Below are 14,962 nucleotides of genomic sequence, written 5' to 3'. Positions count from 1 at the left end.
TTACCCTGAAGATACAAATGTAGTGATCTGAAGGGGCACCTACACCCCAGTGTTTATAGCAGCAATGTCCACAATAGCCAAACCATGGAAAAAGTCCAGATGAATGGATAAATAAGATGTGATGTAGATAGATAGATAGATGATTGATAGATAGATAGATAGATGATAGATAGATAATGGAATATTACTCAGCCATCAGAAAATGAAATCTTGCATTTGCAACGACGTGGGTGGAACTAGAGGGTATTATGCTAAGTGAAATAAGTGAATCAAAGACAATTATCACGATTTCACTCATATGTGGAATTTAAGAAACTAAAGAGGAGCATAGAGGAAGGGAGGGAAAAATAAAACAAGACAAAATTGGAGAGGGAGACAAACCATAAGAGACTCTTAACCATAAGAAACAAACTTAGGGTTGCTGGAGATAAGGGGGGTAGAGGGATGGGGTAACTGGGTGATGGGCATTAAGGAAGGCACGTGATGTAATGAGCACTGGGTATTATGTAAAACTGATGAATCACTGATCTCTACCTCTGAAACTAATAATATACTATATGTAATTAATTGGATTTAAATAAAATTAAATAAAATTTACAAAATTACTTAGACTTAATTGCAAATAGGGCTTCAAGTATATATCCAGTTGTGTGTGTATGTGTGTGTGTATATATACACACACACATACACACACACACTTATATACACAAATATATATTAAAATTTCATATTTTAATATATAATTAAATCAATCTTTCCATCTGATTTAGTTTTTTCAAGGTTTTGTAAGGAATTTATTTTGTATGACAGAATGGAGGAATCTATCTTTTCTGTGAATTTCATAGGTGAGAAGTAGTTTTAGAACCCTCTGAATTTGTATCTAATTTGTAATTATGAAAGAATTTCCTCTTATAAGAATGACTCAGTATGAAAGATCTGGTGGGGGATCATTGAACAGAGTGTCATGCAGAGGTTACCAATCTCAGAAGACTCCACCTGCTTCTGTCTACTGCATCTTGGTATTGGTATTGCTAAGGAAAACACAGCTCAATCAAGCACTGGATGAGACAAGGCTTTGCTCACATAGAGAAGAGAGAGCAAGATCAGTTTCCATAGTGGGCATTGGTCCCCCTTGACCAGTAGGTTTGTCCCAGCAGTCCACACAAGACTTAACTCACAAATGCTCACACTTATGTGTTGCAGTGGAAAGACCCCTTATTCTCCACATGGAGGGTAGATATAGCAGTGGAATTGGCTAGGTGCCATATGATGCACGTGATTAAGCAGAACAAAAGGGCACACTGAGCATTAAACAACAAAAGATAGTCCCACACAAGTTGATAAACCTGGCACAAACTAAGTAGGCTATTTATCACTTGGTAAGGAAATATTCCAGGCCCAAGATCCATTCTTGTGGGAGCTGAAAGACACAAGATTGCCTTTCCCAACAAGGGTGAACACAGATCTTTGTCCATTAAGTATCTGGTCCCAAGGATAGTTGTCCTACTGGTTGGGAAGTTTTGGTTATAATTGTGAGGAAATGGAACCATTTTGAAGAGATGTGTTAATACAACCTTTTAATGGTCAGAGTCATGCCTTAACTATGTTGTATACTCTGATTGATGGAACCATTTTCTCATCAAAATATCAGAACCCTTTTCTTATCCCGGGCTAGATTTATTATCAATTTCTTATCTATCCATGGACACCAAGACAACATTTGTAGTTTCTGTCCTGAAAGAAGGCTTAGTTATATATGACACAGATTGGAAGGGAGGCCCAAATCCATGGCACTCGGAATTAGGGTCAGGAAAAAGATAGATGCTAATATATGGGGGAAAGTTAAGTAGCAGATTATTTAAGGCTTTCTAAGGAATATTTTATCCAGTTTCCAGTTGAATTCAAGATTTAAGCCACTAAGTAATCATGAGAAAAGCAATCTGCAGGAAACTGTATAGGTAGATGATAGCCAGTGGGAAGGTGCAAAAGAGGAATAGGATTTCATAATCAGAGGTTAGAATTTAGGAGTAGAACATTGACTCCTGGGTTTTGTTGGGGTTGTTTTGTTTTGTTTTGTTTTGCTTTGGTTTTTTTGGCTACACAACTGGGATTTGTTCTCAAGAAAACAAATCAAAAGCTGAATCACCAAGAAATCAGGGCATTTAAGACATGACTAGAACCAGACATAAAGCTGATCATGTTTCATTAGTGATTTAGAGTCTCTCAAATTATCCATTTTGGGGGCCTGACTTGATTGTAGAACTTGAGATAAAGAAATGCAGAGAATACTGCAAAAGGCAAGGGTGAATGAACTGGGCATTTCAAAATGGCCAAGCAAAATCAGTGTGTGTGTATGTTAATTCTTATAAAAATTGCCATCCTTACCAAATCTTGTTTGGTTTAGTTGAGTTATATAGATAGGTCCCACATTTTTCTTAATCCTAGAAGATCAATAGCTGCTAAGATTGAGAAAAGAGGATATTGAGGTTAGGAATTCTCCCACAGCATCCTTAATCCCAAATGATCAGTTCTTGATTTAGAGAGACAGTCATTCATTGCCTAATTCATTGATTAAGGAATTCCACAAGCAAATGATCGTCCTCACTGAGAGTCCAAAAAAAGCAGAATTCCTTTCTCTGAAGTTGGAGTCAAAATCCTAACAAAGGTCCTACCACAAGTCATGGGTTGAGTTCTCTGGGAAGGAGACTTAGATGAATTAAAACTTATAGAAGGGAGAGAAGAAGGCAGCAGGACACAGTAGGAGTGGTTGAGTTGTAATCTTGGCCTGGTGACAACTTCTACCAATGACCAACCCCACAGAGGAACTCCGGAACAAAAACAACCTGTTAATGTTGCTCTGCACTGGGTGGACTAAAATGACCTGGCATTTATAGACACCTCTCATCATTCAGTTGGTGTGAGCTGCTCCCATAAGGGCATGACCTTGAGTAAGAAAGTTCTCTGCAGCTGAAGCCATCCCTGCGGGTGCTGCCAGCTGAAGCTGGCCTCCCAGCAGCCACCCTAGCAATTGGGACAAGTTTTTCTTGAAGGTGGCAAGTACTGTCTGGAAGGAGATCTGGAGACAGCATCACAATGACCACCACAACTTCCCTTTCTGTCATAATAAAGCTGTGTTGAAAAAACAAACAAAAAAACGCATATAAGAGTGGGTCTCTGGTTACATATAAGAATTCACTAAATAAAGTGTACCATTATTTCCATCCTACAATTAATACTAATTTCTACATGCATTTTCTTCTTTATAAAATAAGGCTTTCTAGGCATTTTTCTCTAAGTAATGGTGGCAAAGTGCATCAATCATAGAATATATCAGTTTATGGCCATGGACTTGGTTTTTGTTTTGTTTTGTTTTGTTTTAGTTTATTTGTTTTTTTTTTTTTTTAACGTGGGAGCTGTCGGTTGGGAAAACTTCTAATTGAGAGAGACTCAGGGCTGCTTTAAGTGGTAGAGCAGCAGTGTACAATGCAAACTAAATGGTTCAAAATCTGTTTAAGATTTTAACAGTTTTAAGGTTTCAAGACCCAGAATCTAAGAAGGAAGCACCCTCTAATATTCCATATTTCTGGCCTATCAGATGTAAGTTCTAACCCTAAAAGACCATTCTGTTTTTCTTTATTTTAATGAAATATTATATTTTCCTTACAACTTAAGATCAGAGCTGGTGTATTACTTCCCAAGTAAAACAGCATCAAGTACAAATTTTACAAAGGATCTATGAGTTTTCTACAGGGTCTACATCATGTTGTGCAATTTAAATATATACGATTTCTATAAATAAGAAAGAACCATTCACTTAATTTTTTTTTAAGATTTTACTTATTTATTTGATGGAGAGAGAGACAGCCAGCAAGAAAGGGAACACAGGCAGGGGGAGTGGGAGAGGAAGAAGCAGGCTCCCAGTGGAGGAGCCTGATGTGGGGCTCGATCTCAGGACTCTGGGATCACGCCCTGAGCTGAAGGCAGACGCTTAACGACTGAGCCACCCAGGTGCCCCAAGAACCATTCACTTTAAATAGACTTTTCTGAGCACTCTTGTGTTCATGCAATAGTTGCAGCCAAGCATCCCAGTTGGAGAAGAGCTCTGAAGAAACACTCCGTAGAAGAAAAACCTGTCTCCCTGACCAGTGGCATAGAATGTAAGTGTAGAAAAGTACATAAAGAATTTCTCTTTACAGGCTCCTTGGACTGAGCTCCTTCACAGAGTCCTCCTGCACCCATGGGGACCATAGGTGAGTCTACACTGCCTAATCCTAGGACCCACATCTGGAAGAACAGACTAAGTTGATCTCATCCAGGACAACTGACTTTTCTCTTTACTAATTCCTTATTTAGCTGAACTATAAATATTATTAAACATTTGCTTATGAACTGCCAGAGCCCCATGCTGTTCAACAGATGAGGCTGGTGTGTTTTAATTGTATGCACTCTGAACATGCTTAGTTTAGCTCCCCCTCTGTACTACACATTCTCCTAAATTCCAGTTATTGGAAAGATCTTTTTCCTTACAACTCAAGGCACAGATTTTCTTAATTTTTTTTTCTGTTGGTGGGGGGGGGGGCAGGAGGTTGGTTTGGGGGCATGTGTGAGAGAATAGGAGGATTATGGGGGTGGAATGGGTTATGACACATTTTCATTTGCAGCTGCTACAACTCCCCTGTCTTAATCCAGCCCAGATCTCAGCAGAAACCTAACACCATTCTGGTGACCCTGGAACTGCACCAGTGCCTCACATCACCAAATAAGGTAAGTCGTTTGTTATCTGAGCCATAAATATTTACATCCACTAGTGACAAATGTATAAAGAGTGTGAGGTGACTGTGCAATTTCAGCTGCTCTCCTCAAGCCTGTCAATAGTTTCTCTTATCTCCCAAAAACCCTAATGACTGATGTGTGCTAGTTTAATAAGAATGTCCTCCCCAGCTTGTTACCCTCTTCTAATTGTTCATTATGACCACATTAGTCACCTCAGAAGTTTTTATTTTCCTTTTAAATTTAAGGCCTGTTACATGAAATTGTTCAGACTGGCAAACACTCAGCAGCCTCCTGGTCTCCTCATTCCTTCTTATGCTCCATCCCCATTGTTGCCCTAAACCGGGAAATCATCACTCTTTTTTCTTCTCTCTTTACTAACAGAATAGTGACAAAACAGTTCCCTTTTTTTTTTTCTTCATTCTCTCTTGCGTATAGATGACTTGGGAGGCTAAGTCTTAATAATGTGTCTAAGCAGTGCTTAGATGTACATTGGTAACTTTCTAAATCTAACAAGTGGTTATGATACGAAAGTATTTTTAAGCAAGCAAGTGAAAACTCTTTCTAATATTAACTGGCCTGAAACTGAGCATGCTAAAGGCAAAGTGGATCCTGTTTTATTCTTCTATCAAGAGCAGGACTGGTAAGAAAAATGGAACATCAGTAAGATCATGTTGTTGGTCTTCTCAACCAGGCCATTATATAGGGCTTGTATTTTTATGTAATTACTAGAAAAAGAACTCCAAAGGTTAGATAGAGTGATAAAAAATATATTCAATCAATTTGAAAGATGAGAGCTAACAATATCTAAAAATTTGGGTGATTCAACTTTAAAAGACCGGAGTCATTCTTGCTCAAAAGATGAGTGGACGAGTACTGACTAACTGCACATCTGCCTTCATCATAAGCATAACCTTTGAGGAAAATAGCCCTAAAACCCTGTGATGGCTTGATGGCTAAAGTTCAAAGGCTAAATTATAGATCAGCCTCTGTGGGATTCTTCCTGCAGATAGAATTTGGATTTAGCAAGAACTTGAGCAGACCCCCAGAAACATTGGAGTTGATAACTTGCAGAATCATACCTGGAAAGAAGACTCAACTGACAATGCTTTGCAGATAATTTGAGCATAAAAAAAAAAATATTAGTTGAATGAATGAATGAATGAATGAATGAGAAGAAAAGTTGAGAAAAACAAAAAAGAAAGAATCTTAAGAGAGAGGGTGTTCGACCTTTAAAAATCTTTATTAGAAAGCACGTGTTAGGAACTTAGCTCTTGTCATCTTTTTCGTGTGTGCGTGTGTGTGTGTGTGTAGTGTGTTGTGTGTTTGCATATCAGTGACTGATTAGGGTAACACTAGTTTTCATGAGTCAGTGACTTATAGAAAATTAAGCTAGAATGGACTGCAGAGATGGATTCACTTAGGAAGATTTACATTTGTAGCCTTAAAAATTATTTGGAATTCAGTTACCTGAATTAACAGCCATGTGCTCAAGATAATTTTCAGTAACACATTGGCTGCTATTCAGGCTCAGAGGCATAGTTGCCTCTAGTATGCAACCTCCTTTTCACCTACTGCTTGGCCTTCTACTTTCTAAATATTCAGTGCCCTTTTATGTTCCTAGCTGAACAGAGTTCTTCCCTTCTCACCAGGGCTTTATATCCTCCATGCTCTCAAATTATTTTCTCCTCCCTGCCCAGCAAAGCTCCCATTTCCTGAATTACTTCTTTTCAGCTTGATATTCATGTGATTATTAAAATAATTGTCACTATGACTTACAGATTTGATCTCCCCAGGATATTTGCTTTTAAAAAGAGGAGTTTGCTAATCTAAATTAATTTCTAATTGTTCAAATATTTATATGAGAAGAGATGGAAATATTTTAATTAGAAGACCTTTTGGTGGCTCTTATCTACTCATCCCTCTCCGGGCTGGGCACCTACTCCAACACTTACTCAATAATTCCACTGAATAGTATACTATACACTCTCCTATGTTCTTTGGCAAGTGTCTTTCACCACAAAATTCTCAATGGATGGAGAAGTATAGTTAGACAAATGCAATAAGTCTTAAAGGAGTCATCTTTCAAAATAGAAGTTACAATGGGGAAGGGTGTCCAGTATTGGAGATAATGTTCCATGGAGGCAGACCATCTAAGATCAAGATATATGACCTTGGGACACATTTAACTGCTTACTCACCATTTTCTTATCTGTAAAATGGGAATACATGCTGTTGCTCTGTGGATCTAGGAAGTAATATATGTGAACATGATGAGTAAAATAAGCATCTTAAATAGAAACCATTGTTGTTATCTACCAGTAGAGAGTATAAGTAGGATACTTAAGGTGTAATCATTTAAGGTGTAATTCTTTAGCCACATCTTCTCCTTTGAAGAACAAATCTTCTGAAAGTATGATCAGTATTTCATTGTTTCAATTTTTTTTCTCCTTAAAATACATTCAGTGTTGAGATTTCAAAATAAAGACACAAAGAAACTAATCATTTTTGTCCATCTTTATTCTGCTTCTCAGACTTTTTTTAAGTTTGGGAATAAATATTGTCAGATAGTATGTATAGTATATAGGGAGACCTAATAAATTGGTCAGAACACAGAACTCATAAGTCATAATCAGAAGCACTCAAAACTACCTTGACGTTGTTTTTCAACAATAGACCTTGGGAGTGTCACCAAATCTCACTGAGCCTTGGTTTTCTTATTGTTTGAAAGGAGATAATTCAGGGGCGCCTGGGTGGCCCAGTCGGTTAAGCATCTGCCCTTGGCTCAGGTCATTGTCCCAGGCCCTGAGATTGAGCCTGGTGTCGGGCTCCCTGCTGAGCAGGGAGCTTGCTTCTCCCTCTCCCTCTGCTGCTTCCCCTACTTGTCTCTCACTCTCTCTCTCTCTCTCTCTCTCAAATAAATAAATAAATAAATAAAATATTTTTTAAAATGAAAGGAGATAATTCAGCCATTTATTCAAGAAATACCTTAAGCACATTCTTTTTTTCTATTTTAATGTTTTTTTATTATATTATGTTAGTCACCATACAGTACATCCCTGGTTTCCGATGTAAAGCTCGATGCTTCATTAGTTGCTCATAACACCCAGTGTACCATGTAACATGTGCCCTCCTCACTACCCATCACCAGTCCATCCCATTCCCCCACCCTCCTCCCCTCTGAAGCCCTCAGTTTGTTTCTCAGAGTCCATATCTCTCATGCTTCATTCCCTCTTCTGATTATCCCCCCTTTCTCTATCCCTTTCTTCCCCTACTGATCTTCCTAGTTCTTATGTTCCATAGATGAGAGACATCATATGATAATTGTCTTTCTCTGCTTGACTTATTTCACTTAGCATTATCTCCTCCAGTGCCATCCATGTTGCAGCGAATGTTGAGAACTCGTACTTTCTGATAGCTGAGTAATATTCCATTGTATATATGGACCACAACTTCTTAATCCAGTCATCTGTTGAAGGGCATCTCGGTTCTTTCCACGATTTGGCTATTGTGGACAATGCTGCTATGCACATTGGGGTGCATATGGCCCTTCTCTTCACTACGTCTGTATCTTTGGGGTAAACACCCAGTAGTGCAATGGCTGGGTTATAGGATAGCTCAATTTTTAACTTTTTAAGGGACCTCCACACTGTTTTCCAGGGTGGCTGTACCAACTTGCATTCCCATAACAATGTAGGAGGGATCCCCTTTCTCCACATCCTCTCCAGCAATTGTTGTTTCTTGGCTTGTCAATTTTTGCCTTTCTAACTGGTGTAAGGTGGTATCTTAGTGTGGTTTTGATTTGAATTTCCTTGATGGCTAATGATTTTGAACATTTTTTCATGTGTCTGTTAGCCATTTGTACGTCATCATTGGAAAAGTGTCTGTTCATATCTTCTGCCCATTTTATGATTTGTTTATTTGTTTCTCGTGTATTGAGTTTGAGAAGTTCTTTGTAGATCTTGGATACCAGTCTTTTATCTGTAGTGTCATTTGCAAATATATTCTCCCATTCCATGGGCTGCCTCTTAGTTTTTTTTGACTGTTTCCTTGGCTGTGCAGAAGCTTTTTATCTTGATGAAGTGCCACAAGTTCATTTTATCTTTTGTTTCTCTTGCCTTTGGAGATGTGTCATGAAAAAGATTGCTTTGGCCGATGTCGTAGAGGTTGCTGTCTATGTTCTCCTCTAGGATTTTGATGGATTCCTGTCTCACATCAGGGTCTTTCATCCATTTGGAGTTTATCTTTGTGTATGGTGTGAGAGAGTGGTCAAGATTCATTCTTTTGCATGTAGCTGTCCAATTTTCCCAGCACCATTTATTGAAGAGACTGTCTTTTTTCCACCGGATGTTTTTTCCTGCTTTATCAAAGATTAGTTGCCCAAAGAGCCGAGGGTCCATTTCTGGGTTCTCTATTCTGTTCCATTGATCTATGTGTCTGTTTTTGTGCCAGTACCATGCTGTCTTTGTGATCACAGCTTTGTAGTACAGCTCGAAATCCGGCATTGTGATGCCCCCAGCATTGTTTTTTCTTTTCAACAGTTCCTTGGTGATTCGGGGTCTTTTCTGGTTCCATACAAATTTAAGGACTATTTGTTCCAGTTCTTTAAAAAAATGTCATCGGTATTTGATATATATAGAACACTACACCCCAGAACCAAAGAATACTCATTCTATTCTAATGCTCATGGAACATTCTCAAGAATAGACCATGTTCTGGGTCACAAAACAGGTCTCAACCGATACCAAAAGACTGAAATTATTCCCTGCATATTCTCAGACCACAACGCTCTGAAATTGGAACTCAACCACAAGGAAAAATTTGGAAGAAACTCAAACACTTGGAGACTAAGAACCATCCTGCTCAGGAATGAATCGATAACCCAGGAAATCAAAAATCAATTTAAACAATTTATGGAGACCAACGAGAATGAAAACACAACGGTCCAAAACCTATGGGATACTGCAAAGGCAGTCCTAAGGGGGAAATACATAGCCATCCAAGCCTCACTCAAAAGAATAGAAAAATCTAAAATGCAGTTTTTATATTCTCACCTCAAGAAGCTGGAGCAGCAACAGAAGGACTGGCCTAATCCACGCACGAGGAAGCAGCTGACCAAGATTAGAGCAGAAATCAATGAATTAGAAACCAGGAGTACAGTAGAGCAGATCAACAGAACTAGAAGCTGGTTCTTTGAGAGAATCAATAAAATTGACAGACCGCTGGCAAGACTTATCCAAAAGAATAGAGAAAGGACCCGAATTAATAAAATTATGAATGAAAAGGGAGAGGTCACAACCAACACCAATGAAATTGGAAGGATTATTAGAAACTTTTATCAACAGCTATATGCCAATAAATTAAGCAATCTGGATGAGATGGAGGCCTTCCTGGAAACCTACAAACTACCAAGACTGAAACAGGAAGAAATTGATTTTTTTAACAGGCCAATTAATTATGAAGAGATTGAGTCAGTGATAAACAACCTTCCAAATAACAAAACTCCAGGCCCGGACGGTTTTCCTGGGGAATTCTACCAAACATTCAAAGAAGAAATAATACCTATTCTCCTAAAACTATTTCAAAAAATAGAAACAGAAGGAAAGCTACCAAAGCCATTCTATGAGGCCAATATTACCTTGATCCCCAAACCAGGCAAAAACCCCATCAAAAAGGAGAATTACAGACCGATTTCCCTAATGAATATGGATGCCAAAATCCTCAACAAGATCCTGGCTAATAGAATCCAACAGTACATTAAAAGGATTATCCATCATGACCAAGTGGGATTCATCCCTGGGATGCAAGTGTAGTTCAACATTCACGAATTGATCAGCGTGATACATCATATCAACAAGAAGAGACTCGGGAACCATATGATCCTCTCAATTGATGCAGAAAAATCATTTGACAAAATACAGCATCCTTTCCTGATTAAAACCCTTCAGAGTATAGGAATAGAGGATACATTCCTCAATCTCGTAAAAACCATCTATGAAAAGCCTGCAGCAAATATCATTCTCAATGGGGAAAAGCTGGAAGCCTTTCCCTTAAGATCAGGAACATGACAAGGATGCCCACTCTCGCCACTATTATTCAACATAGTACTAGAAGTCCTTGCAACAGCAATCAGACAACAAAAAGGGATAAAGGTATCCAAATCGTCAGAGAAGAAGTCAAAATGTCTCTCTTCGCAGATGACATGATACTCTATATGGAAAACCCAAAAGAATCCATGCCCAAACTATTAGAAGTTATAGAGCAATTCAGTAATGTGGCGGGATACAAAATCAGTGCTCAGAAATCAGTTGCATTCCTGGGGCGCCTGGGTGACACACCGGTTAAGCATCTGCCTTCGGCTCAGGGCGTGATCCCGGCGTTATGGGATCGAGCCCCACTTCAGGCTCCTCTGCTATGAGCCTGCTTCTTCCTCTCCCACTCCCCCTGCTTGTGTTCCCTCTCTCGCTGGCTGTCTCTGTCTCTGTCGAATAAATAAATAAAATCTTAAAAAAAAAAAAAAGAAATCAGTTGCATTCCTATACACGAATAATGAGACTGAAGAAAGAGAAATTAGGGAATCCATCCCATTTACAATAGCACCAAAAACCAAAGGTTACCTTGGAATTAACTTAATCAGAGATGTAAAAGATCTATATTCTAGAAACTATAAATCACTCTTGAAAGACATTAAGGAAGACACAAAAAGATGGAAAAATATTCCATGCTCATGGATCGGAAGAATTAACATAGTTAAAATGTCCATGCTACCCAGAGCAATCTACACTTTCAATGCTATCCCGATCAAAATACCTTAAGCACATTCTATAGCATCAGTGATGGAAATGTAAAGTCTGCCGTTGCCCCTGAGGGTTCACTTGCCCTGTCCACCTCATAAGAATTTTTTGAGTATCAAATTTGATGTATAAGAATGTGACTTAGCAGTTCTAAAGTTGTCTATAAATAGATAAAATTAAGTCTTCATCATGCAGAGAGCTACTTTTAAGAATGGCAAACAGCAATTTTTAATCTTTAATGAACATAGAACCAAGGCATAGGTATTCACATATTCAAATAGGGCTTCCCAAGAAGATCTATGGAGGTTTTGTATTATTTTTTAAGTCAACAAAAGACTTAAATGCCCCAAAAAGGGGAGGGCAAGATAAACACTTGAACTTCTTCCTCTTTTTCTTTTCTATGATCCTCTAAAGCAAATGTCAGCAACAATAACTGCACAGTATATATGAATAATAATGCTACCCTGTCCTTTATGTTACTTGAATATGTTCTAAACAGAGTCCTCTTAAGTGGTCACCAGCAACTTAAATAAATCCAGTTTTAGTTAACATCTTTGGACCTCACTGCTCATGAGCTAGACATGCATAATGACAAAATCCTCTCTAAAACTTATTTTAAATGATTCATTAGTAAACTAGGTTATAACTTGTGATGATATATTTTTATAGCCTCAAGTTTAAAATCAAGGACTTGGAAATATATATTAAATCTCAGAGAAAAATTATATTAGACCAGTGAGTGAGGAAGACATGTCTTGATGCCTTTTGGTCTGAGTCATATGTTTAATGATGATTAGGTCATATGTGGGATTGGTTGGCAGGAGTTACATGTTGCCCCATTTGGAAGGAGGCTGATTTTTTTTCAGCCAATATACCTACTTTCACTATTGTCTTTGAAAGTCCCCAGTAGTTCTAGTTATGTGTGTGCATGGCATATTTCTACTTTGAATTGATTCATTACAGTCTCATGCTTATTTCAGACAAGATTTCTACCTGCTTTAATACAATGGAAATGTGTTCTATGTGATTTGAAAGACAAAAAATAAAATGAAACAAAACAGAACAAAAACAAAACAAAACAAAACAAAAAAGAACTGTGGATCAGAGTGTCATGAAGAAAACATATTGCAGATCCTGAAACACCTAATCAGGTTGCAGCTGGAAGGGTTCTCAAAAATATCAGTGACACAAGAAATGTCTTTGGGAATATCTTCATTTTATATGTTTTTTTTTTTTCGTGAAGTGCTTCATTATTCATATATTATGAACTGTTCATAAGACTTGGCTTAGATCCTCTCCTCCAGGCACTTTGGTCTCCGGTGACCTGTTAAAATGGTCTTAGCACGTTCACAAGGCTTTTCATTGCAGTCCAGCCTGTTTGTAAAAACGATCCATCAATATCATGTTCAGATGACAGTCTATGTAGAACCTGCCTTTGCTTAAGCAGCCTGTCTAATGCTGAGAGCATAGAATTCTATCCAGGAATGACATCTTGAATAAGTTTGGGTTAGGGCATATTGCATTCTTCTTCAAGACTATTTTTTTTTTCCTTCTCTTCAGACATTTCCTTGCTTTTACAAGGCTATAAAAATAGGAACACATTTTTCTTTCCTTTGAAATTATGTTGGCCCCAGTTTTTCTCTTCTCTGGGGTACAAGATAATTAAATCTGCATGCAAAGAAGGAAATGTTTACAAAGCCATGATTTTGATGTCATATGCTGTATTCAGCCCCAGTATCTATGACAGCCCATCCAACCTCTGCTTGTTGACATCAGCTGAATTATCTGGGCTGACATTTATGGAGGCTATCATTTATAGGACTTTATGGTTGTCTTCCAAAATAATATGCAAAGGAGTTCTCCAAAGGTAGTTTCACGATTGTTACCCATATTCTGACTGATTCCTGTACTTGCAGAAGACATGACTAATTACACTGAATTAAAAATAGCCTAGAAAGCTGTCAGTGACAGATATGCATTACATGCACTAGCTCTAGTCCAGATGCTGGAGATACAGCATACTCTCCTCCCTTTAGCCACCCTTAATTGAGCTTCAAGTTGGTTTTGTGTATTTTTGAAAAGTTTTAATGGTTCCCCCTCCCCCAAAAAAGAAGAAGTACTCACTTTTTATTCTTTTTAACATTACTACTCCATTAGTAATCTTTTCCTCTCCCAGGGTGGGCTGGCTGACACGCAGCATGTGCCTCTTCCCTAGATGTGATGCTGTTGAAAGGGGTCCCCACCACTTCCTTTCTGCCTTCAGCACTCTTCACAGCATGCCCTAAGTCGCTTATGTTCTTAATAGTAAAAATGTGAACAGACCCCAAAAGGTATGAGTTCATATGCCAGGGAATTGAGAGAGGACAAAATCCAAGAAGAATATAAAAATATTGTTTGCCACAATCCTTGTAGTCTACAGTATCCCAGCCTTTCATTCTAGAGGGTAGAAGGCTGAAAACAGCTTGCTTATTTGTCGTGCTTACAAAGAAGTGATACCACGCTTGGATCCCTTCTTTGTGGCTTGCCCAAGAGTGCCTTACTCACCAAAGCTGCATCTAACTTTATGAACCTAGATGCCAAGCCTTGCATTATATACATTTAGAATCACACTTTATTGTTAATCCTTTCAACAGCCCTGTGAGGAATATATTATTATTATCCCCATTCTACAATCATTGAAACTGAGGTTTAAAGCAATCTTTTTTCCCCCTAAGGGAAGAGAGCTAAAACACAGAAGAAAGAAGACTCTAGGCCCATTATGTTTTCCCCCAAAGGTCCATGATCTTAAATGCTTTATTATATTGCATTCTTAGAGTCACTAAATGGAGGAAGAAATTATTTTAATACCATCCTTTTGTAGATGATGAGAGTAAGATCTGATGAGATATGCCAGTTCTCTCTCATTTGGTGGCAGAAATAGAACTCCAGCATACAAGTCACCAAACTTGAGTCCACATTTTGCACAATAAGCCCTCTGGTAACAACAGCATGTCCTTGAAGAATTAATCCTGTTAAAATATACTACCTAGATTAAGTTTAGGTTTTACATCTGTTTATCGTTTTATACCTAGTTAACTAATAGGTATTCATCATTGCCCACATATTAAGATCAGAATTCTGAAGTCTGAGACTGTAAAAATCAGGGCTCCACTTCCCCTTGAAGTATGTGTCCTAATGCATCTCTGTATAAACACTCCTCTCTGTCATATGGCTTTATTCTTATCTTTCTGAATATTCCATGTGCGTTTTTCATTGTATTATTAACTCTGGAATGCTTCCCCATTTCCTCTTCCCAGTCTTATGAGTTATCATTATCATCGTGTTCCAAAGGAGGAAACTGAGGTTCCTAGAGGTAGTCAGTTGCTTGACTTATTTAAATTATAACTTCCTTAAGAGAA

Source organism: Ursus americanus, chromosome 12 (genome assembly GCF_024610735.1).
Source record: "Ursus americanus isolate L20-20 chromosome 12, mUrsAme1.1.p, whole genome shotgun sequence".
Taxonomy (NCBI): Eukaryota; Metazoa; Chordata; class Mammalia; order Carnivora; family Ursidae; genus Ursus; species Ursus americanus.
Note: the sequence above shows the minus strand (reverse complement) of the source record.